The sequence below is a fragment of the Panthera onca genome, chromosome B1 (genome assembly GCF_046562875.1).
Source record: "Panthera onca isolate mPanOnc1 chromosome B1, mPanOnc1 haplotype 2, whole genome shotgun sequence".
Lineage (NCBI taxonomy): Eukaryota > Metazoa > Chordata > Mammalia > Carnivora > Felidae > Panthera > Panthera onca.
The window spans coordinates 117,793,962-117,817,488 of NC_138342.1; positions in this window are offsets into that span (position 1 = coordinate 117,793,962).

Genomic DNA, 23,527 nt, shown 5'->3' on the forward strand with positions numbered 1-23,527 from the left:
ACAGAACATGAACGGGGGGAGGGTCAGAGAGAGGGAGACACAGAATCCGAAACAGGACCCAGGCTCCGAGCTGTCAGCACAGAGCCCGACGCGGGGCTCGAACCCACGGACCGCGAGATCATGACCTGAGCCGAAGTCGGCCGCCCAACCGACTGAGCCACCCAGGCGCCCCTGGACCGTGCTTTCTACAGCCTGCTGGGAAGCCCTGGAAGAGGGTAGAGGAAGGGCCGTGTGCACAGTTGTAAAGCCTTAGGTACATTAGCAAAGCAGCAGGTGGCATTTAGCCAGATGACTCCAACTGACTTTCCCAAATCAAGGCTATTGCAGGGAACCGAGAGACTTAGCCAATGTTTATCTGAAGGTCTCTAAGAGGAGGTTCAACACTGTGTGTGTGTGTGTGTGTGTGTGTGAATCTCCCTCGCTCTTGCAACCTTGCACAAATTACTTCTCTTATATGTGAAAATGAGGAAATACCCTGCAGGGATATTTTGAGGTTAAATTAAAATACTACATGAAAAATTCGTAGCGCTACTTACAGTAGATCCTCAACCAATGTCATCTCTCAACCTCCTTTAAATTTCCCCATGAAAAGAATCTCATGAAAAGGTGGCCCTTCAGGGGCGCCTGGGTGGCGCAGTCGGTTAAGCGTCCGACTTCAGCCAGGTCACGATCTCGCAGTCTGTGAGTTCGAGCCCCGCGTCAGGCTCTGGGCTGATGGCTCGGAGCCTGGAGCCTGTTTCCGATTCTGTGTCTCCCTCTCTCTCTGCCCCTCCCCCGTTCATGCTCTGTCTCTCTCTGTCCCAAAAATAAATAAAAAACGTTGAAAAAAAAAAATTAAAAAAAAAAAAAAAAAAAAAAAAGGTGGCCCTTCACACTCCCCTTACCACCACTTCAGGAATTACAGTCACACTTAATAGGAGCTCAACCCTGATTTTCAATGCAGTCCCTAGGTCAGGTCATACCAGCAGTCCACAATGAGATGTATCTGAACATCAGCCTTCACTTTATTGGGATCTAGTGTAAATCTACCTAAGTGATCAGACCCTCTACTATAGGGTCTCCCGAAGAATAAAAACGGTGCCCTGTTATTCTGTGACCGTGCAACAGAGCTAGCCACGAAGTAATAAGATTTGATCAAGAGCTTTGCAAAGCTCTCTTCTGCTGGCAAGTATCGGTCATGAGGCACTCACGGAGGCATTATTCTTCAGCCCCCAGCAGTCTCTGTTCCAGAAACTACCTCTCCTACAAAAGCCCCTTCTCTGCCCCCACAGCCTGCCTCACCATGACCTTTTATCTGACCTGCAAAGAGACCAGCACTTGCTAATGTCACAAGGGGATAAAGTCGCCTGCTTTTTCCTCCCCTTTCTGCAGCCATGCTAAACCCACAGCCCCAGACACCTCTCTGCTCTCCAATCAACCTTTCCCAGCCTTGCATGTATTTGCAGCATTTTTTTTCCTTCTCGGGAGAAGAAAAGCATTCACTCTGAGGCACGTTTCCGAAGCAATAAACAGCTCACTTCTTTGTGGAAAAATAGGCAATTTTCAGGTAACCTTTGGAAGCATCTAAATAACCCACACATATTTATGGCTGAGTGACTCTTTGGATTGAAGAAACTTTAAGTTTGTGTTTGCAAAGATTTCCATTAACATCTTTGAGCAACCTCTCATCTCATTTTAAAACAAATGGCTCACTCCACAGAAGAGAATCTGGTTGGTTTTTTCTCTCTCTCCTCCCCCAGCTTGGCTTCCTAAGCAGAGATCTGATGCACGCACGTACGAGCTCAAGTAGCGAATCTTCACCCAGAGGTCTCGGGGTCCTGGGAGTGAAGACAAAAACCTCCGTGGTGTCCAGGGTCAGCCTTTTTGTCTCATTTTAAATGAACCTCCATCTCACCTCACCCCCATTTCTTCCTTCTCACAAGAAATGATTCCCCAAGGAAAGAGAAAGGGCTCTCATTTTCCTACCACCCCCCCTCCCCACACACACTGCTGCAGAAACACACTGTTTTTAAAGGGTTTGTTCTCAGGAGAAAATGCCATAAGCTATATTTATCTCTAACTAATCCATTTCTCTCTACTCCAAGATTAAGGAATTAATGACTGCTACAGCTGCTGTCCTTAGCACATTAATTACTGTAAATTGGCTGCAGCCTCAAAAAAAAAAAAAAAATTCCACTCAACGACAACCAGTGAGAGGGCAAGGTTCTATGCAAAGCATTAGGTACCTAACCTAAATAATAAATCAGGGTAGCATCGAGACCAAGAAGATATATACAAGCTTGGGCACTGGGTTTCCACCCACAGGCTGTAAGCGGAGAAAACTGGTAGAGGCGGGTGAGTGAGGAAAAAAGTATGTTGTCTATACGCCTAACTTTCCTTGACACCCAGGACATCAAATATTAAGGAAAACCACTTTCGTATTCATAAAAGCGTGCATTGTCGCAAGTCCTCTTAGGTCATTTTTCAGTGAATTGGCTGTTTTCACATTTGCTAAAATCCTTGCAGACAGGACAGTGAAAATAGATGTTTAGGAAGACTCGTCCGCCCTGGTTTCCTGGGGTCCCACACTCCAGGTACGCCAAGTCGCTGTCGCAAGGCCCACAATTTTCCCTCCTCAAAATCCTTTCAAATTCCATTTTCTCTGCGTGTGTGATACATCTTCTTCCCCTTTCTTACCCCTTCCCCATTCACAAAGTTTCACTAATTCTTAGCCCCAACGCAATGCCCCGCTCCAGGAAACCGAGTTCCTAGCTTTTCCTATGTACTTGCGTGAAACTTACATCTTTGTCCCCCAGTTTCACAGACCCAAGCCTCTGGGTACCCTGAGGACTGGACTCCTGCAAGTTTTCCTAGCACATTGTAGATCCTCTCTGGAAGCCCAGCCATCCCCTTGCCCATCCCTCCCTCATCCTACTCCCTCCCTCTCCCTTCTTAGCCAAATCTCCCTTCCAGGTCACTTTCCTCGTCCGTCCTCACCTCCCTTCATATCTCACCCCGCTGTATTCTGGTTTGTGGAGCACATCTCTCCAATAGGACTACTTTATCTAATATCACCTCGCTAAATCACCTTGCTATAGACCTATCTCGGTGAAAATATCCCAAGTTGGAAACCTGGCACTCATTCTTAACACCCATACCACCCCTGTCTCCAACTCTCAGGACTGGGCTCTAACAGCTCTGCTTTGGTAGCCTCAGTATAGCTACAACACCTTCCCACCTGCCCTTCCTGCTGCCAACCTAGTCTCTCCCCACTGTGGCCACAGTGATCCTTCTTAAAAGCAAATCATATTATCGAAGCCCTCTTTTTAACATCCTTATATATTCCTCTCTTTTCCCTAGGATAATTCCCAACTTCTTCACATGATTTACTAGGGCTTTCATTGTCTCTCTCTCTCTTTCTCTCTCTCTCTCTCTCTCTCTCTCCAATCTCATCAATTTTAACTCTCATTGTCTCTGTTGTCATTCTAGATTTTTTTTTTCAGACTCCTCGAGTGTGTCGTGTTTCCTCTCATCACCAGGCCTTTGCTGTTCCTTAATTCTTTCCAGCCCCGTTTGTCCAGCTTTTTCTTCCTTGTCATTCAGTTCTCTCTCTCTCTCTTTTTTTTTTTTTTTTTTTTTTTTTTTTAGTTTTTAAGGAGCAAGCTTGAGCAAGGGGAGAGGGGCAGAGGGAGAGAGGGAATCTTAAGCAGGCTCCACGTTCAGCACCGAGCTGACGCAGGGCTCGATCCTACAACCTACCTACCAACTGTGAGATCATGATCTGAGCCGAAATCAAGAGTCAGACGCTCAGCTGAATGAGCCACCCAGGCACCCCTCAGTTCTCATCTTAGATATCATTTCCTCCAGGAATCTTTCCCTGCCTCCTCCAATCCTGACAGTGTCCCCCAGATGCTCCCATAGCACTCAATACATTCCCCCATCTCAGCACTTATCACAATTTGGCAACTGCCTGTTTTTCTGCTTGTCATTGCATTTTCTCCGCAAAGAGTAGAGATGCCCTCAAGCTAGACCAAGCTGAGTGGGATTATTGCAAGGATGCAGGGGGCCTCACAGTCATCTGAGAACATGAGCTTCATAGGAACCGGAACATAAAAGCCATTAGAAATTGCAGCTTTTCTTTCTATCTCCCGCTCAAAGATCCTAAGGTCACAACATCATTGTTTGTCTGCTCATCACTCCACATCCTCTCTCTCTCCCAGCCAGCTTCCCCTACCTCAGCTCAACCCACCAGCCCACCCCAGCCTGTGCTACATTACCTAGCTCTCAACATCACCTTTCATCTTCTGGTTTCTGATCTCAGCTTTCTGATTCCAAGCTCCTAAAGGAAGAATACGATTGGTCCCTTTTGTCTTGTGGGTCTGTGCCACATGTATCTGGGTGGGTTAGTGCCCTTGATTCAGGTCTAATCAGCTTACCCAAGGACAGTGGGGTGTCATGGTACAGAATGCGGCTGCATTTACCTAGAGGTACAGTCTTAAATAATAGACAAGTCTGGGCCACCCCTGTTGCACTGTATGTCCTGGAAGGTAGCCAAACTTTCATTGTTGAGCTCTGCCCAGCAGGGAGTCAGACACAAGGGTTTGCTGAGTAATGGCCTGATGAACACTTATCAGAACTCCGTATCTAGAAGACCCATTTGGAGATCCTTTTTCAGGCAAACCGGGCAGGGGAAGCAAGTTCTTGATCCCCATATAACAAGAAGATAGCTTTTGTTCCTTAAAGGGAATTGCCCAGATAATAAATGTTTTCTGACTCTTAACTTCACTTAAAGTTCAACCTACCACTTAGCTGATAACTGCTGCTAGCAGCTTTAACCAAAACAGCAATACTCTTTTGTAGCTTTGGCCTGCTTGTTTGACCTCTTCTTAAAATAATTGCCAACATGGGCTTTAGAAGACTAGAAGGAAATCAGATAAAAAGTATAAACAGGATTACTGCAATATTTTAGCACTGGTATAATAACAACCACCTCCAGATCTGCCCAATTTGAAGTTCACCTCTAGACTCTGCAGATTTACAAGCCACCGAGTGTGGCTTCTGACTTTGGCAAATATGAGAGGCTCTCCCTTAAGTTGGGTCTTTGCTGCACAATCCAGGATTTCACCCTTTATTGCACTTTGAGATCTTTTTTGCTCTCTCTCAATTTTTTCTCTTTCCCTATTTTTTCTCTTTCCCTTCCCCCTCCTCACTCATTTGCCTTTCAATACTCAAGACGAGCCATCCATTTTATTTCCATGATTTCTCTGAAACCAGTAATCTCCTAGGGTTACTAAAAGGAAGGAAGGACTGCTGAACACTCAAAAATCCTTTATGAAAGAATCCATTCATTTGTAAAAAAAAATTATATAGATAGATAGATAGATAAATATAGATATATAGATGATATAGATATAGATATATAGATGATATAGATATAGATGATATAGATAGATATATAGATATAGATATAGATACAGATACAGATATAGATATAGATATAGATATAGATATAGATATAGATATCTGCCATGCAAGGAACCAAAAATAGACCTTAGAGGCACAAAAGGTGAGACTCTATAGTACATTGTTGGACAGCTCCCCAGCCACCAGCCACACTCACCCCTTTTTGCCTTAAAGGCATCACCACTGAAGACTGTAGAACAGCAGGTTGTTCCTTAGACTTGCCTGAGCATCAGCACCACCCAAAAAGTTTGCCGAACATACATATTTCTGGAACCTACCCCACTGACTGAATCAGAATCTCCAAAAGGGAGACATGGGAATAAATTTTAAATGAGCATTCAGATGATCCTTAGGCATTGACAGGTTTGGAGACACTGTTCTACATAGTCTCCATTGGCTCTTCTCAAAGCCTGTTCCATTAATGTAGGGGTTTTCATCCCTGACTGCACACACCAGCCCCTACCCAGACCAATTCAGTCCGAACGTGCAAGGTGTGGAGCCTGGGAATTTTAAGTCCCACCCACACAACCATTTTTATTCACATCTGCAGCCATGGAGGAAAAGCACTCGTGGGACACCAGCTCTGTGAGATGCTCCATGAAACACGAGGGCTCTAAAGGAAGATAAGTGTAGAAGGCAGTAGTCTAGAAGCCCTTCTCCTAGATTCCCAGTGCAAACTGTCACCTCGAAGACTCTGGAAGTGCTACAACAAAGAATCCAACTTAATTTTATTTAAATGTATTTAAATTTTTCTCAGATTTAATTGCAAAAAGAACTTGTTTTGTTTGCTTGTTTGTTTGGTGGCTAGATAGTTGGTTTTTACATAATATGAATGAGCCTCGTGTATAGTAGAAATATACTTAAATAAAGGCTGTTACCCTGTTTTCTGAGTGAAGAGCCTGCCTACATACAGTTTGTAACAACTTCTATATCACAATTCTGCTTTTATTTAATTCCACATTTCTACCTCTATTTCCTATTTCCTATTTAGTTCATTCCTATTTCTGGATTTTGTACTGGCACTGACTCTCCCAAACTTGATTGTAGGAGCCTCTAGGGTTCCTTTCTTACCCCTTTCCCTTCACTCAACCTGACTTGAGGCAGCCTGGAAGTACCAGCACTGCCGAGATGGGATGGCATGTCCCCAAGTCTCATGCAAACAGATCATATCCACAGTAATAGCATGCTTTCCAGGTTATCCACTCCAAACAAGAAAGCGATGGAAAAAGGGAAAGTAGAGATCATGTATGCCCCAGAGCTGGTCCACAAGAAGGTCCCATTGCAGGAAAATTAACACAGAAAGGAGGCTCAACAACCATCCCCACATATGCACACCCTTCCCTACGCAGAACAACTTCCTGAAGGGGAGTAAAGGAAGTCCTTAAAATACTTGAGGAAAACATGGGACGCCTAGGTGGCTCAGTCAGTTAAGCATCAGACTTCAACTCAGGTCATGATCTCACAGCTCCTGGGTTTGAGCCCCCCATCGGTCTCTGTGCTGACAGCTCAGAGCCTGGAGCCTGCTTCAGATTCTGTGTCGTCTCTTCTGCCCCTCCCCTGCTCACACTCTGTCTCTGTCTCCTTCAAAAATAAATAAACATTAAAAAACCTTTTTTTAAATACTTGAGGAAAACAAAGTGGAAAATAATGGACTCTCTACTCATAAAAAAAGAGGAAAAGAAATGGTGAATTTTAACTTATTTGACATTAAATTTCTCTCCCACTCACATAGTAGAAATAATCATTTCAACTAACACTGACTCTGTGGCAAGATTTCTCCACAGCAACACTACTGACATTTTGAGCTGGATAATTATTTGTTGTGTGCACTGTAGGATGCTTAGCAACATCCCTGGGCTCTACCTACTAGATGCCAATAGCATGACCCCCTCCAGGTTGTGACAATCAAAAATGTCTCAAGACATTACCAAATGTCCCTTGGGGATAGAACTGCCCCAGGTTAAGAACCACTGTTTTAGGGCATAATTCCAATATGTAAAACATCATGAAACCTAACCCCAGTTGGGGAAATAAAAAGTTAAATCATAAATCTTTTTTATGGATTATTTTACTCTAACCATGAAACAAACTATTCATAAATATTTTTCCCCTCAAATTTCCCAAAAGCTTTGTTTCCTATTAAAAATATTAATGACACTCTTCTTTAAATCTTCAGCTGATTGGCAGGGGCCAGTGTTGGGGGAGGAAAATAAATTTCTAAGCTAAACCTGGATTTTTTTTTTAGTTGCCAAGAAAGCTGAGGAATTACTATTTTACCATATAAAAGTTTAAAATACTGCATGTTAAGAAAAAAATAACCCAAATAAAAAGGAAAAACATACATAAAAATTCAAAATAACATATAACAAAATTAATGTTCAACATAGGAGATGTCTACCAAATCAATTCTGTAAAAAATGAAAACCACTGAGCTTATAATTGATAAGTAGCCAAAATATATGTGCAAACAGTTCACAAAACACTCAAAAGCAAATAATAATGAGCACTAGAAAATTGTAAGCATCAGTAGAAATCAAAGAGAAGTAAGTTAAAGACAATTTTTGCCTATAAAATCTTTTTAAGTAAGAAGATTCTATACTGATAAGGGTAAGATGAAAAAGACACACACACTGATGGAAGAACTTCTAAAACTAATCTGGCAAAATTTATTATGAGCTTTAAGAACATTCACTTTGCATAATCTATCCTAAGAAATTAATCCTAATTACTGGAAAAGCTCAAAGATACTCATTACAGCATTATCTATGATAATGAAAAATTGAATATCACCTATATGCCCCAAAGTAAATATGTTGTAGAGGTTATTTGTGGCCATTAAATACAGTATTATGAAGCCAAGCAAAAGTTGCCTAAGAAATAATAGGTACAGGGGCTCCTGAGTGACACAGTTGGTTAAGCGTCTGACCCTTGATTTTGGCTCAGGTCACGATCTCACGGTTCGTGGGTTCAAGCCCCACACTGGGCTCCACACTGACAGTGCAGAGCCTGCTTGGGATTCTCTCTTCCTCTCTTTCTGCCCCTCCCCTGCTCTTTCTCTCTCAAAATAAATAAACATTAAAAAAAGAGAGAATAGGTACAAAAATCATACTAAAAGTATCATTACAATATATATATTCAAGGGGGCTGGATAGATACCAACTCCCAACTGAAAGGCTGGCTCTGATTACCTTTGGGTAGCTGGAATACAGGCGAAACTTTTCACTCCTTCTATTTTATATTTTCTACATTTTTTGTAATGGCATGTATTACTTTTACAATGAAAAAAGTAAACTCCATAAAAAATGATTAACTTTTCTAAAAGTGCAGCTCAGTATGGTTTAGACCTTAAAATAAACTGGCTTCTCTGTCATGTTTTCTTCAGATTGGGCTATTTTGAAGACATTCTCATCATATAAAAATTGATTGAAGCCAATGAAACCTAATCTGCTCTAATTTCAGGGTCATCAACCCCAGCCACATAAATAACCAGGAGAAGATAGATTCTGGACTGCTCGTAATGAAGCCTTAAGACAGGACATTTCTTCCTTCTCTAGTCACATTTTTTCACTGAATACATCCAACAGCTTCTTATCTACACACCAATAGAAAATCCCAAACAGGGAAAAGTAACATTAAGTCAACTCATTCACAGAGATAACTTTAAAAATCAATCAATCAATCATGAATCCTCAGTGTTTCCCCTTCCTCATTATTGAATCCTGATAAAAAAAAAAAAAAAGTTAATTATAGCTCTGTTGATCTTATCCTATTGCATTCATGAGACACAGGAAAAAACAAAAGACATAAAGAGATGGCAATTCTGAAATGGTAATATAATTAGGAAGTAGAGAAAAGATAGATGAATGGATAGATAGGCAACTATTTCCTAACAATGCACGTCAGAAATCTGTAGAATTTAGGAATTAGAAAATGCTTTAAATACAACTAGTCCTATTTCCTCATTTTGTAAGTGTTTTTGTGTCAAAACAAAAAAGAATGCCAGAAAAGATCATTGCAGACAGACATCAGAGCAGACCACATTGGTGGGAAGATCCTCAAAATCAGAGTCTTAGATTAAATTAAGATATTAAATTAAATTAAGCAATTAAAATGGTAGTGTAGTGCCTTTAGCCATCAAAAGCAGGATTCTTCTTTATATCCCTGACAGATGGTCACCCAGATGAGGTTGGAATCCTTTAAGAATTATCACTGATGCCTTCATCCCCATATCAAATTCCAAGTCATGTGAATTTTACCTTGAAAAGATTTCTTGCATCCATTCCACCTTTTTGATTCTGATCAATCTGGATGGAAATAGGGGGGGAAAGAACAGCATTAATCCAGACAGAAAATGAGGGTCCAGTCTAAGATGGCAACAGAGAACAGGGGAGAGATGAGATATACTTTAAAAGAAAGTAAACAAAAAGCCTGATGACTGGTTAGATGTAAAGGTGACGTCCGTGTCTTCTGAACCAAAATAAAAATGGGACACATGGCCCATCATGAGGGTACTTTTGAGTTCAATGGGGCAGAATATTTGCTCTCAGAACTAACTCAGAAAATCCATGCAGACAGGTTTGGTTTGATTTTTAAGTGAGCATGGCTGGGAGTTATAGAATGGGAGTCAGGAAGAAAGATCAGGAAGAGCCAGCAACAGGTAGAGAGAGAGGCCCTCTGTACGCTCTAAGTACTAGCTTATTTTCTGTTTCTATTCAAGCATGTTCTCTTCTGCTGGAAAATGCTTTGTTAAACTGATCTGAGGTCGTTTCCATCCTCATGAGAAATCTGATGCAGTATTTCATCCTAAACATTATAAAGCTTGGCATTAAAAGCTTCCCAAAGTCTATTTTCCCCTGGAGTCAGGTACCGTTTGTCATTTGCTCACACATTCCTTCTGGCAGACTGCTTTACGATGATTCCCATGGGCAGCTATGGGGCTGGAGAGCATCCTTCACACATGACTTCCCTCTGAGTCCAGAGGCCGATGGACACAAGTAGAAAACTAACTCACCCCGTTACTGATGGCATCTAACAGTTAGGGCACACATGAGTTGTCTTCTTTTCTTACTGTTCACCTGGGTCTACAATGTGCCACCAAAAAACAAAACTTGAAAGCTGAGAATAAGTTCTATATTAAAGTACTCATCCTATGAATCCAATGTTGCTCTTTTTGGGGTGCTTGCCCAAGTCTATCTATTCCAAAGAGACAGGGAGCAGTAAGTATACTCTCAGGGCGAAGACAGAAGGGATATGAGCAGTATTTTAACCATGAATATGGTGATCAAATTTTCTGAAACAAAAAAAGTATGATTTATGGTCTAAAAACATTTTTATACTAATACAATGGAGACCGAGAGAAAAGCATTTTTGAAGTTAACACTGAAAACCCTAAGACCTTGGTTACTACAGCTATAGAGTCAGAGAACAGACTTTATCTTTTAACTCTTAATAAAAAAGACTTTTTAAATCCTAAATTATTAAATTTAGAACCAAGAAGGGGAGGAGGTGGGTATCAGAACGTATACTTATGTTACTAATTACATTAGCAAATCATCATCTGTTTTTGTAAATAAGGTTCTCGGTCAGAAGAAAAATTGGGGGGCCATAACACAGCTTTCCAATACTCTTTGGACTAGCAGCCTAAACTGAGTATTGAATAGTGACCCTGTTAGGAGTTGTGGGAAGTGTACAGAGTGTAAATTTTTCTTACCTTGTGATAGGAAGGAATATGGGTGGTTGAGTATAGGAAGCCCTCATGAACAAAGCACCCTAAAGTAGCAATTCTATCATCTTGTGGCCTTGGTGGCGGTCTGTTTTATCCTTAGAATGCACGCCTAAAAGCTATTACAGTTGATGGGGGTGGTGGTGACACAAGACACAGAGCTCTAAATAAGACTTTCCAGAAGCTGTCTCTGTGAAAATGAGGCTACGTTTCTGGTATCTATTAATGTTATTGATTAAAGCCACAATGCTTCTATATGCCCAGAATGTAGTTTATGTTTATCATTTTTCTTTTCAATCAAGATTTTCTATACCTTTCAGCTTCCCCGTATGCAGTGGAAATTTTTCTCTGCTCAAAGGGCTATCGTGATGTAGAAAAGACTCCCACCTCTGCGCACCAAAGTGGGGGATTCCTGAACCACTAGACAGGCTTTGTGGTAGTTAAAACCACACCTGCATGACCTCTAACGTGTGTCTCTCTCCATCTGACCCCATCTGCAGTGACAGGTTTCCCCCTCACAGCCCTAACAGACCTCTGGAACTCTAGATCAGTGTTGGGTGTGGTCTTACACCAATAATCCTATTATTTCAAGGAAATGACAAGAAACTCCTACCTTGGGGGAGTGAGGAGGTAGAGAACAGGTATCAGACCTAGAGTAACCCATTTCCACAGGGACCTTGTACCTCCCCCAAATACCAAACAGATTCTGCCAAACCCCAAAAGAAAACGGGTGTATTCTCAAGGTGTCAAAACACCTTTCCCTTAGAGGAAAGATCTAAGGGAAGAGGCTAGTGTCACTCAGTACCACAGCCATCAGGGTTGTGTCTACACACGGAGAAGTTTATGTTTTATTTGTTGAGTTCAAATGACAACCCAGATAGAAACTTGGCCCCATGACTTAGGCTTATGTTGAAATTACCACAAACATAAATATCAACAGGTATAACTGTCCTCAATAGTAGGACAATTTGGCAAAAGCCTTTAATATGTGTATGTTCTCTGGGACTGGGCAATTTCCCATCTAGGAATTTATCCTGAAAAAAAAAAAAAATGGTAATACACACACACACACACACACACACACACACTTTATGCGAAGATCTAGCTATAAAAGATATTTAACCTATATTTGTTAAAATGGTAAAAAATTGGAAACAATCAAATGTCTAGCTAGCATTAGGGGACTAAATAAACTCTAGTATATTGGTACGAAATGCTAACACCATTTAAAAGTAGTATTGTGGAAGGATATTTAATAACATAATACGTTCACTGAAAAAAAGATTATAAAACAGTATGAACCATATGATTCCATTTGGGAAACATATAAAAAAGGTAAGTAAACAGAATTAAGAAAATCCAAGGTCTCACCAACGTGTTTATATTTTGGTGTGCTTTATGAGGTTTATACAACGAAAATGGACTATTTACAATAAAACACAAAATAAAGTTTTTTAATCACTACTTCTAAATTTCAAACAAGTATTCCTCAATATTAATTATCAACACAGCTATTGGGAAAGAAGAAAGAAGGGAGGAGAGAACTAACATGAGCTGTTTTTACATGTATTATTTCTTATTTAATTTCATCGAAATGTAGGGTCAACCTAACTTGCATTGCCCCCTTTTGGTGGCTATCGTGAATATAATTAGAATGTATATTTACACTGAAAAAGCAGGAGGAAAATGCCTTGCTTTTTCTCTCAATCGATTATCATTACAACCCTATGATTAAGATTACTTCTATTGGGGCGCCTGGGTGGCACAGTCGGTTAAGCCTCCGACTTCAGCTCAGCTCACGATCTCGCGGTCCGTGAGTTCGAGCCCTGCGTCGGGCTCTGGGCTGATGGCTCAGAGCCTGGAGTCTGCTTCCAGTTCTGTGTCTCCCTCTCTCTCTGCCCCTCCCCCATTCATGCTCTGTCTCTCTCTGTCCCAAAAATAAATAAACGTTAAAATAAAATTAAAAAAAAAAAGATTACTTCTATTTACTGGGTGAATTCTAAAGTTAATTTTTTTTTTTTCCTGAGGTGAAGGTGTTAATTTGCATTACCTCTGATTACTCATTCAAAAGAATGAGCCAGGTTGCATCTGCTCTATATTATGCAGTGAGCTGTTGATTATCTGTGGAGACAAGGACAGTACAAATAATAAAAATCCACAGAGAATACCCAAACTTCATTTCAGCCAGAAGTGTCAACAGTTTGCCAGAGTTGTTAGCAAGGAACAAAGCTGATTTGAGTTTTATCTCCCAACTCCCTTCCATATGCTTGAGGATTATGCTAATAAGAAGTGAAATGACCAGCAGCAGAGGCAGCCCTGAGTAATTCCTAGTCTGGAGAATTGGTTTCTGATTAATCAAGATCTGGCTAAACTGGAGCACGGGTATGCAGCTATCTCCTGATAAGGATCCTAAATATTCTTTAAATATTCATCGTCTACAAAATTCCATTTATTTGACAACATGTCTCCCAGAGTTGATTTCACTTACAAAACTCAATCTGTGTAATATCCCATGTCGGCCCTACCTGAACCCTACACACACAGAATAAACAATGAACTCATCTCTCTTTGTCATACTGTCCTACTAAACTATCAAATTAAATTTTCTAACTATGTATTTTGTAGTAATTACAATTCCATTTACCAGATCAATCTATTTAGGCGATATGCAATTAACATAAAATTCAATAGCCCAAAATGACTAGCTTTCTAAAGCTTGGAAGGGAAATGTGTCCTTCTGTGACCTTCCTTTAGTCAGTATAATCCACAGAAATTCTACACTCCTGCATATTTACACACATACATAAACCCTAGCAATGTCCATGATTTGATTTAACAGATGCCTCTGACACTCCATATGTCCACATATCTCATTTTAAATTTGAAATTAAGAAAGTTAAGACAGGCCTTTTCAGACCTTATGAGAAATATCATTTCTCTAAAACTGCTTTTCTTTGCAGGAGTATCATAAATTGACTGACAGGGATGTTAACTGCATTAACTTTTTAAGATTCTTTCAAGCCTCTGTCTTTTGTGAAATGACTATAAATTTAGATTGGTGGTTCACGTGGCTTTTTTTTTCCCCACAACAAATACGAGTAAGATAAATTGAACTAAAACTCTTTTATGCTTTATTGAATAACAGCCAGTAATAAGGCAGGCTCAGAGAGCAGATTCTAATATCAGATGCATGGCATAGCTTTAAATATCTTCTATTGCACTGGATAACAGGTTAAAATCTGTCCCCTTAGTAGGAGATTCAAATTGCTTCTTCTAGACTTTTCAATAAGAACTTTCTGGCCTTTCCTTTTGCAAAGTGATGGGATTTTCTTCTCCTAGTGTATACTTCATTTGTGTCCCCCTCCCAGGAAAACATTCCATTTTCACCACAACCTAAGAAAATACTGGGCATTCTGAGGAGAAACTGATTTATGATTTGCTGATTTTCAACAAATTATACTCCCTCTGTGATGAATACTGTGAGTCATTGTCACCAAAAGACAAACCTGAGCAGCAATCCTCCTCTGTTTGTTGTAAGTTCAAGAAGATTCCTAGCTTCGTAAAAATTAATTTATTAGCATAAAATTTCAGAAAAAAATTCCTAACTTAAATCTTTCTTGTCCCATATATTTACTTTCTGACTCGGGCTTCCTTTCTTTAAATACTTCGGCTTTCCCACTAGACTCCAGAGGTAGAGTGGCTTTCTTCTGTGTCTGTGACTACTTTAAATCAAGCCTCATGGTCACTAGCACAGTATCTCCCACATGAGGCCCAAGAAAGGGAACCTAACACATTAAAACATTGCACAATGATTTCTAACATTCACTTCCTGTTCTGTGGGTAATTTGTTCCCAAATCTGATGAAATGTTTTAAAAGGATAAACATATATTTTCTAGTTAGAAACAATCCAATCAAACTTATTGCAGTATTTTAACATCCCATAAAATTCAGCTTCAATGTCAACACTGATAGACCTTTCTGGACCTCAAAATGTCCCTGTTAGTTTCTAAAACTAAAAACTTGAAGAAGTAGGATTGGGAAAAAAAAAAATAGCCTCCACCTAAATATATATAGATCACATATTCATCAGGCATTCAATAATTGCTTACTTTTAGTAAAACAAATTCTAGTGGCAAGGATAGGGAAAATTATGCATTCCATGATAAAAAAAATATGATGCCATTTTATGACGCAAATTTTTCCAGAATTGGCAACGTTCTTTTTTTGTTTTTAACACTTTCCTTACTCTTTCACCTCATTTCAACTTGCTGGCAGTGGTCCTGTAAATTGAAAGCTTAAACTCCAAAGGGAACATGTAATTTAGCCCAGAATCAACCTGAACTCAGTGTCAGGCCAAGGGCTGATTCTCTCTCATACGTAAAGATGCCCAAGTCCCCAAGTCCTTACATTCCTTCCTTACCTCGTAAAATTAACTTGGTGCAGAACTGACAGCCATGTTTATTCCCCTAACACAACAAGTGTTTGAAAAGTCCTTTCATCAAGAGCACTGAAAATGTTATGCAGTTTAGTTACAAAAAGAAAACAAGTGGAAAATATGGTATTTGTGGGTCTCATACTGACTTTTATAAAGAAGTCGGAAATTATCATTTTAAAAAATTAATCAGGGGCACCAAGGTGTCTCAGTCGGTTGAGCGTCTGACTTCAGCTCAGGTCACGATCTCGCGGTGCCTGAGTTCAAGCCCCACAACAGGCTCACTGCTGTCAGCCGGTCAGCACAGAGCCTGCTTCAGATCCTCTGTCCCCTTCTCTCTGCCTCTCCCCGCACAGGCGCTCTCCCAAAAAATAAATATTTTTTAAAAATTAATGAATCAAATGTGTTTTGCAGGTTTAAGAAAAATGCTCTTTATACAACTAAATGTTACCTGAGGTTAAATGTCTACTGCTTCTTTAGCTATTATGTGAAACTAAACTCATTTATATCACACACACTTATTTTAAACCAATGTATTAAACTAAGGTACAATCTTTATCTCTGCTAATTCAAAAAAGCCAAAAAATAAAGAACAAAGTAGAAGTCATAGTAAAATAGAGTCAGAGGAAAGAGAAGATGATTCCATAGATTCCCTGTGAGGAACATTCCCCTGGCAAGGCTGTGTCACAGAGGGAAAGAAAAACTGAGAATTGAGCAACGGTCATTAATTGTGTTAGCTATTTGAAAAAGGCACACTAAGTGGAGTCTGGTTCTTCTTTAATAGCAATACTTTGGGGCCTGAGATACCTAGATATCAGCTTTTTGCTTTGCTTTCCATGCAAGCCTACACTGAGAACACTCTATTTAGGAATCCATCTTGCTCCTTTGCTCTACAAGTAAACTTGTCAAAAAACAAAGAAATCCAAAGGATTTCCTTTGCTGCCCTTTCTCTCCTACATGCCGGGCAACCTGCTTCTGCCCCCACCACTCCCTTCAGCTGCTCTCCCTAATGTCACCAGTCACCAACCGATTGCTAAATTTTTGACCACCTTACGGGCTGTGCCTTTCCCTCAGCACTTGTCCCACGAGGCTGCACAAGTATGACCTTCTCCAAGACTTGCCCAACCCGTGCCCCAGCGGCGACCTTGGGGCTTTCCATCATCTGTGGTCCTGGAGTGCATTTGTATGTTCTTAGAGGATCTGTGCAGCAAGGTACCCATTTGTTTGTCTCCCCACCAATTATGAGCAATGCCAGTGCAGAAGGTTTTGGCCTTATTTGTCTTCATACCACATCACCTACCCCGTGTCTAAAGAGTGGCCGGCAAACTGTGCTCACACTCAGGAAGTAGAGCGGCAAGTCCTGGATACTGTGTGGTAGTTACCTCTCGTGGCATTAAGACAGAGAGGTTTTGCCTAATCTCTTTCGAGGCACAGGTCCCATCCCCCCGTTCCTCATCCCAAGCAAACGGGATCCTATTTCAGACCACTGTGTCATTGAACATCTCGCGACTCCTTTTTGCACCTGAAATGGAGCCTGAACGGAAATGAAGTGCATGGTGGCTAGGGAGAGGGAGAACAGCAGAAGCCTAGAAAGTTTCCAAAATAAATCCACCATTCCTGCCTTCTTCTCCTTCTCTATTTTCATCTCTTTCAGAAGCACTGACACCTCCTAGCCATCTAATCAAGACAAATCTTTTATGCGGTAATTAAAATACAGCTCATCTTCAAGGGGAACAGAAAAACAAAGGCTGAAACAATTAGCTGACTGCGCCAAACAGCATGGTTCGCCCCCCTCTCCCGCCCCCACCCACTCCTCTCCCTCCTTCCTCCAATTGCTTGCTTTTAAGTATTTTCACAGGAAGGAAAACTTCATTTTGCTGAAAGGTAAAAAAAAAAAAAAGAAAAAAGAAAAAAAAACTGAACAGACACTTAGACTAGGAAATAGTTTAATTGAATTTCATATGAAAAATGCTTAGGACTGTTTAAGACAAACGTCAGGTTCCCTGCTCAGCTGGAATCGCACCAGGCAAGAAAGGGAGATACTTGTTCATCTGTTAAGGTCAGGTTAGAACAGGATATTGCATTTGCATGCAAAAGGACACATACCAGCAATACAGGGAGAGACAAGCCTTCCCAGAATGGAGACGGCAGAGTGGAGAGGTAAATTGTACTAGTAATAACTCAGAAGGTGGAAAATGAACTTGTTCCTCGTAAGGCTGTGTGGGCCTTGATTACATTAGCGCTACTTGTGATATTATGCAGTATATTCATTTTTTATTGTATTAGTTTTTGAATAGTCTGTAAAAGGCCAGTGTTTTATTTGGCTCCCTGAGCCACCTGTCTTTTCTACAACATCCCCTACCAGCACATTCAAGCATTAGCATTCAGGTTTTCTAAAATCTTTTAACCATTGATGGCTGCCAGCAGTCAAATTAAATTCAAAGGGTTTAGTATAGCTCCAGGTTTTAGCTATATAATTTACTAAGAATGCCCAAAGCACTAGCAATCTAATTTGCAGTTCAGCAATGAATACCATTTCCTAACGAAATCTACCTGAAATTTTCTTTTGAGGCTCCGGAAAAAAATACACTTGTGACACCTGTGTGTCTTCCTTCTGGCACTGACTCAAAAAAAGAAAAAAAAAAAAAACCTGTCAAGAGAACGATATGCCTTGTGCAAAAGGGGCACAGGAAAAGGAATCACGGGTATGGACTTGCTTTTGTTGCCAGGTTATCTGAACCAATACGGCCACTCTCTCTCTCTCTATATATATATATTTTTTTTTGAGAGAGAGAGAGAGCGTGCATGCATGGAGAGAGCAGAGGGACAGAGAGAGAAGGAGACAGAGAATCTTAAGCAGTCTTCACTCCCAGTGCAGAGCCTAAATTGGGGTTCGATCTCACCACTGTGAGATCATGACCTGATCCAAAACCAAGAGTCTGACACTTAACTGACTGAGCTACCCAGGTGCCCCTATATTTCTTTTTAAAATTTAGATTGTTTTTCAATATCTTCTAAGTCCATGCTATATCCATTACAGTTTCACTAGCAACCAGCATGGACTTTACCAAAATCTTGGCTCTCTGATAGATAGTTGATAAATAGACAGCTAGACAGATGATAGGTACTGATACAGGGAAAACCCAGGCTTGACCATTCCATACCTCGCTGGTCTATTTTCCCTGGCAGACCAGAGTGTCAATTCCTAATCCCAGTGCTAATTTCATTTCTATTACTTAATCCGGAAGCACCACGGTTTATAGCATCCTTATGCCTCTAATTCACCCTTGTGGAAGGGAACTAAAGCAAAAAGTTACTGTTCGAAGTCCACAGCTAACATAGAGTATTATTTTGTCTTATAAAAAGATAGCCCTCTCTTGCCTGAGATTAAGGCACGAGGAATCCTTGAAAAGAGTTTTGGGAATCTTCTGTGAAAGCTGAACATGTACAATGTTATTTAACTTTTATTTTTTAATTTCATCTCTCTTTCTGGTATATAGGAATTCCGATTCCTAGTGACAAAGTAATCATGACAAAGCAGCTAAGAACAATGCAGCTAACAACCAGGTGGAATCTGAAATCTTACAGGCATTACCTGTCATAGAGACAACACTCACCACTGAAGGAAGCTATAGAAATAAAATCGCCAGGCTGAATTAATTTAGTTAACAAATGGCATCATTTGGAAGCCTGTTAGACAAGCCAGAAGTGTTAGCTATACCCACAACAGTGTTAATCACTCATCATCGAGCCAACTTAAGGTAACTAGAAATCAAGCCATTAAGGTATAAATTGGAAAAAGCCAAGTTTGTAATGACTCAAATGATCTAAATCTGGTTATGGATCTCCTTTCATTTTCCACTCAATAGGCCCCTTTATACCTTATAATAAGCTCTGTTGTTTATAAAATTTGAAAATACTAATGGAGAGACATTTTTAATGTTTTTAAAGCCTACCAAAATGTCACCCATTAAAAGGGAACGGAGGAGTCCCAGAACAAAGAGGCAGAACCTAAGACTGCATGAACACCTGCCTGCAGGTGACACGTCCCATTGTTGAACCCTCTCCCCTACGCAGACTCTAAGGATGCTTCGAGGGTCCAAAAGTAGGGTAGAAAGTGCAACAAAAGCCAATGCCACAATATTTTGACTTTTCATTTCTATTACAATGGAATAAAAAACATAATTAACCTATTTCATAAAACTGAAAATGAATCTGCTTTCCAAACGTCACCTCGTTCCTCAGTCCTAACCGAACGGATCTCCACCCACTTGAGCTTCTAACAAGAACCTGTATTTGTTTGTGGAGCATGAGACAGAAAATTAATGTCGTCGGCTGTTCACTTTCCAATTAATTTAGTGAAGCAGCAACCAAATAATCCAATTCTCTTAAGTCTGAACATAAAAACATCAGCCACACCGCACTTAGTAGAAACAGAAAAAGGAAGACAAGTAACTAGCATTTTTAACTACCTTCTACATCAGGCACTTTGTGAGGCCCTTGCACGTATTGCTTTATTTTTTTTTTATTTTTTTTAACGTTTTTATTTTTTATTTTTGAGACAGAGACAGAGCATGAACAGGGGAGGAGCAGAGAGAGAGGGACACACAGAATCCGAAACAGGCTCCAGGCTCTGAGCTGTCAGCACAGAGCCCGACGCGGGGCTCGAACTCACGGACCCGTGAGATCATGACCTGAGCCGAAGTCGGACACTTAACCGACCGAGCCACCCAGGCGCCCCTTGTATTGCTTTATTTTCATCCTCACAAGAACACTGAGAGGAAGGAATTATTATTGCCATTTTACATAAACTCTCCTTACATAGAAAATTTAAATAATTTCCCAAAGATCACAGAACAAGTGTTTGGTAACGCTGGGATGGTGGTATCCCAGGTCTCTCTGGCACCTTGACTTAAGATGGAAATAAATGAATGACAAAAACTATGACACCTTATGTACAATTATACGCTAAATGAGAGCCTGTACTTAATATTTTTAATAATTCTTCTTATTTTTAGTTTTAACTTTGCTCTGCCTTTACCTTACTGTTATCTGATTCTTAGGTACGGTCACTTACTTCTTAAGAAACAAGAAGTTCGTCTGCACCCACTCCTTTCCCTTCCTTCCCCTTCATCCTCTCCCATCTTCTTTGACTTGTTTATATCTCCCAAAGATCCAGGCAACATGACAAGAGTATGACTTGATGGGAATTGATGAATTGTGTTTAATGAGAAATTAATTCTGAATACAGATTGTTACATTTTATGGATACTTCTCATGTGCATTTGTGATCAGAATAACTTTACAGTGGATTAAGGTCCCATAAAACCCCACAAGATGTACAGTGTATGTTTCAGACATCTAAAAATTCTTGAGAAAGCAATTATACTGAGTGCTGTCTAATAATAAATCCAAATGGACAGCTATGATACGAACTGCATTTCCTAACAACACTACCCCCACCTGACTCCGCATTGCAATCTTTGCTAGACTCTCTGCAAAAGAACAGATGTTCTGCTTTGGGTTGAGAAATCAACAGTTACCATTCATATGTTCCAAAAATTCAAGGGCCTAGTGCTGCTGTTTTAAGGATGCTAATTAATTCTAGCCCTTATGCTCCAATATTCCTGCAGTTTCAATCAATTGCCTTCTCACAGGACTTCGGTCCCAGCATCTCCTTTGAAAGCCCATGGGGAAAAGCAAGTAGGAAATGTACACTTCAAGGACCCGGGGGAAGAAAAGGATTGATCTGATATGCTCTGATTTCGTCCATTTCTCATAATGTTCTCATTGCTGTCCTCTCTGTTGTATTGATTTGAACAGGTAGGCACAGCCCAGATGACAAATTTAATTGAAACCAAACCTGGAGATGCCTTTGGTCATATTATTTTTTCCATTTACTTAACATTGAAACACAGAAACACAGACTAATTTCAGAAGCTGCCCAGAAAGAGCTATTACTGAATCTGTCTCTGGGTATGTTTGTCTGTTTGTTTTTATATCTAGTGTTGATTGTGCATAATATCCAGCTAAGACCATAGTAAAAATGCAGGTTCCTGGGCTTCAAAGCACACAGACCAGTGGATCTGTGGACGTACCAGAGTGTCTGCAATCTTTAAATAAATGCCCCATTCTGAAGCAGATGATCCCGGGGACCTCGGGAAATGCTGTGTTCATCCACAGGCACTCCTGAACACGGATGTTAACAATCGGTGTGACCTTTGCCCCGGTTGAGAGAGCGGAAGCAAAAATGGTGCCATGGGTCAAGTACGGTATAAAGGTCCCATTCCATTCACTTTAATGGGCCCTGTTCTGCTCCTGGCCCCACAGACACCCTTCACACCAGAGTATCCCATAGTGTCCTGTGGTTTGAATCACCGGGGATGATCATGATAATCCCTGGGACCTCGGATGGAGTCCAGCGATTTGCTTTTTTTCACAAGCATCCCAGGCAAATGTTACGCACCCTAAAGTTTGCTGAGATGCTACATAACACCCAAGCAAGCATGCCCAGGAAAAGAGCATTGGCTGAGGAGTCAGCCAGACTTGGGTTGAAATCCAACATATTTCACGTCAATTACTTCGCATTTACTTCATATTTTTTAATATTTATGTATTTTGGGGAGGACGCAAGCAGGGGAGGGGCAGAGAGAGGGAGACAGAGGATCCGAAGAGGGCTCCGTGCTGACAGGCTGACAGCAGTGAGTATGATGTGGACTCAGTGGGTTTGTTATTGCTCTGCCAATAAAAAGCAGAGTGACCTTGAACAACTCCTTTAAACTCTGTGAGTCTCACTTCCCTTCTCTGTAAAGGGAAGTGGTCTGTATGGTCTATTTTGTCCCTAGGGTTCAAGGTAGAAGATGTCAGGTCCTGAGAGGAGCAACTAAAAATACAAAAATACAATGAACCGTGAGATCACAACCTGAGCTGAAGTCGGACGCTCCACCGACCGAACCACCCAGATGCCCCGAAGATATTTACTTCTTTTTTTTTTTATATTTTTTTTTAATGTTTATTCACTTTTTGAGAGACAGAGACAGAGTATGAACAGGGCAGGAGCAGAGAGAGAGGGAGACACAGAATCCGAAGCAGGCTTTGGGCTCTGAGCTGTCAAGCACAGACCCCGACGCAGGGCTCGAACTCACGAACTGGCAGATCATGACCTGAGCCGAAGTCAGACGCCTAACCAACTGAGCCACCCAGGCGCCCCCAGAGATATTTACTTCTAACTGCCTCTCTTGGGCAAGTTCCTTCACCTTGCTTTGATCTCTGTGAGCTTTAGTTACCTCCCTGCAAATTTGGGATAAAATGTTACTTTCCAAATTGTTGTGAGAATTAAGTATGATGATGTATGTCAAAATTTCTGACACAGAGTAAAAATCTGAAAACAGTAGAAACAAGTGGTTTCACATCTGTGTGTTGCCCAGTCATCTAAGGAACAGGGCTTGTCACCCTTCTAACAATTATTTGCATGAGTTGATACACAAGACTCTTTTGGTGTTTTGCTCAAGGAGAATAAGGAATTATTCTTGGCTTTAAGAGCATTTGAGAGGCTCTGGGAAAGAGGAGGGAGAACTGAAGAACACAGAGAAGGGAAGAAGGGACCTGTCCCTATCCTGCCACTCCATATTGTACCCACGTCAGGGAGGACATGGTCTGACAGAGTTGTTTTCCAAAGAGATTTTTGTGACTGTATACCCCAGTGGTGATGTTTTAGGGCAAAGAAATGGGGGAGAGCCATTCTCCGCTTCTGGGTAGAATCCACTGACAGTCTAAAGCCTAAAGATAGGTATCATGAGAAGAACCAAAACACAGCACTCGGCGCTAGAATCGGTGGCCTCGCAGCTGCTGCCGTTACAGATGGCAATGGAGAGGCCCCCCTCGGATGGCTTCGAGGGCCGTGGGTTGGGGGGTTGCCACAGGAAGCAAG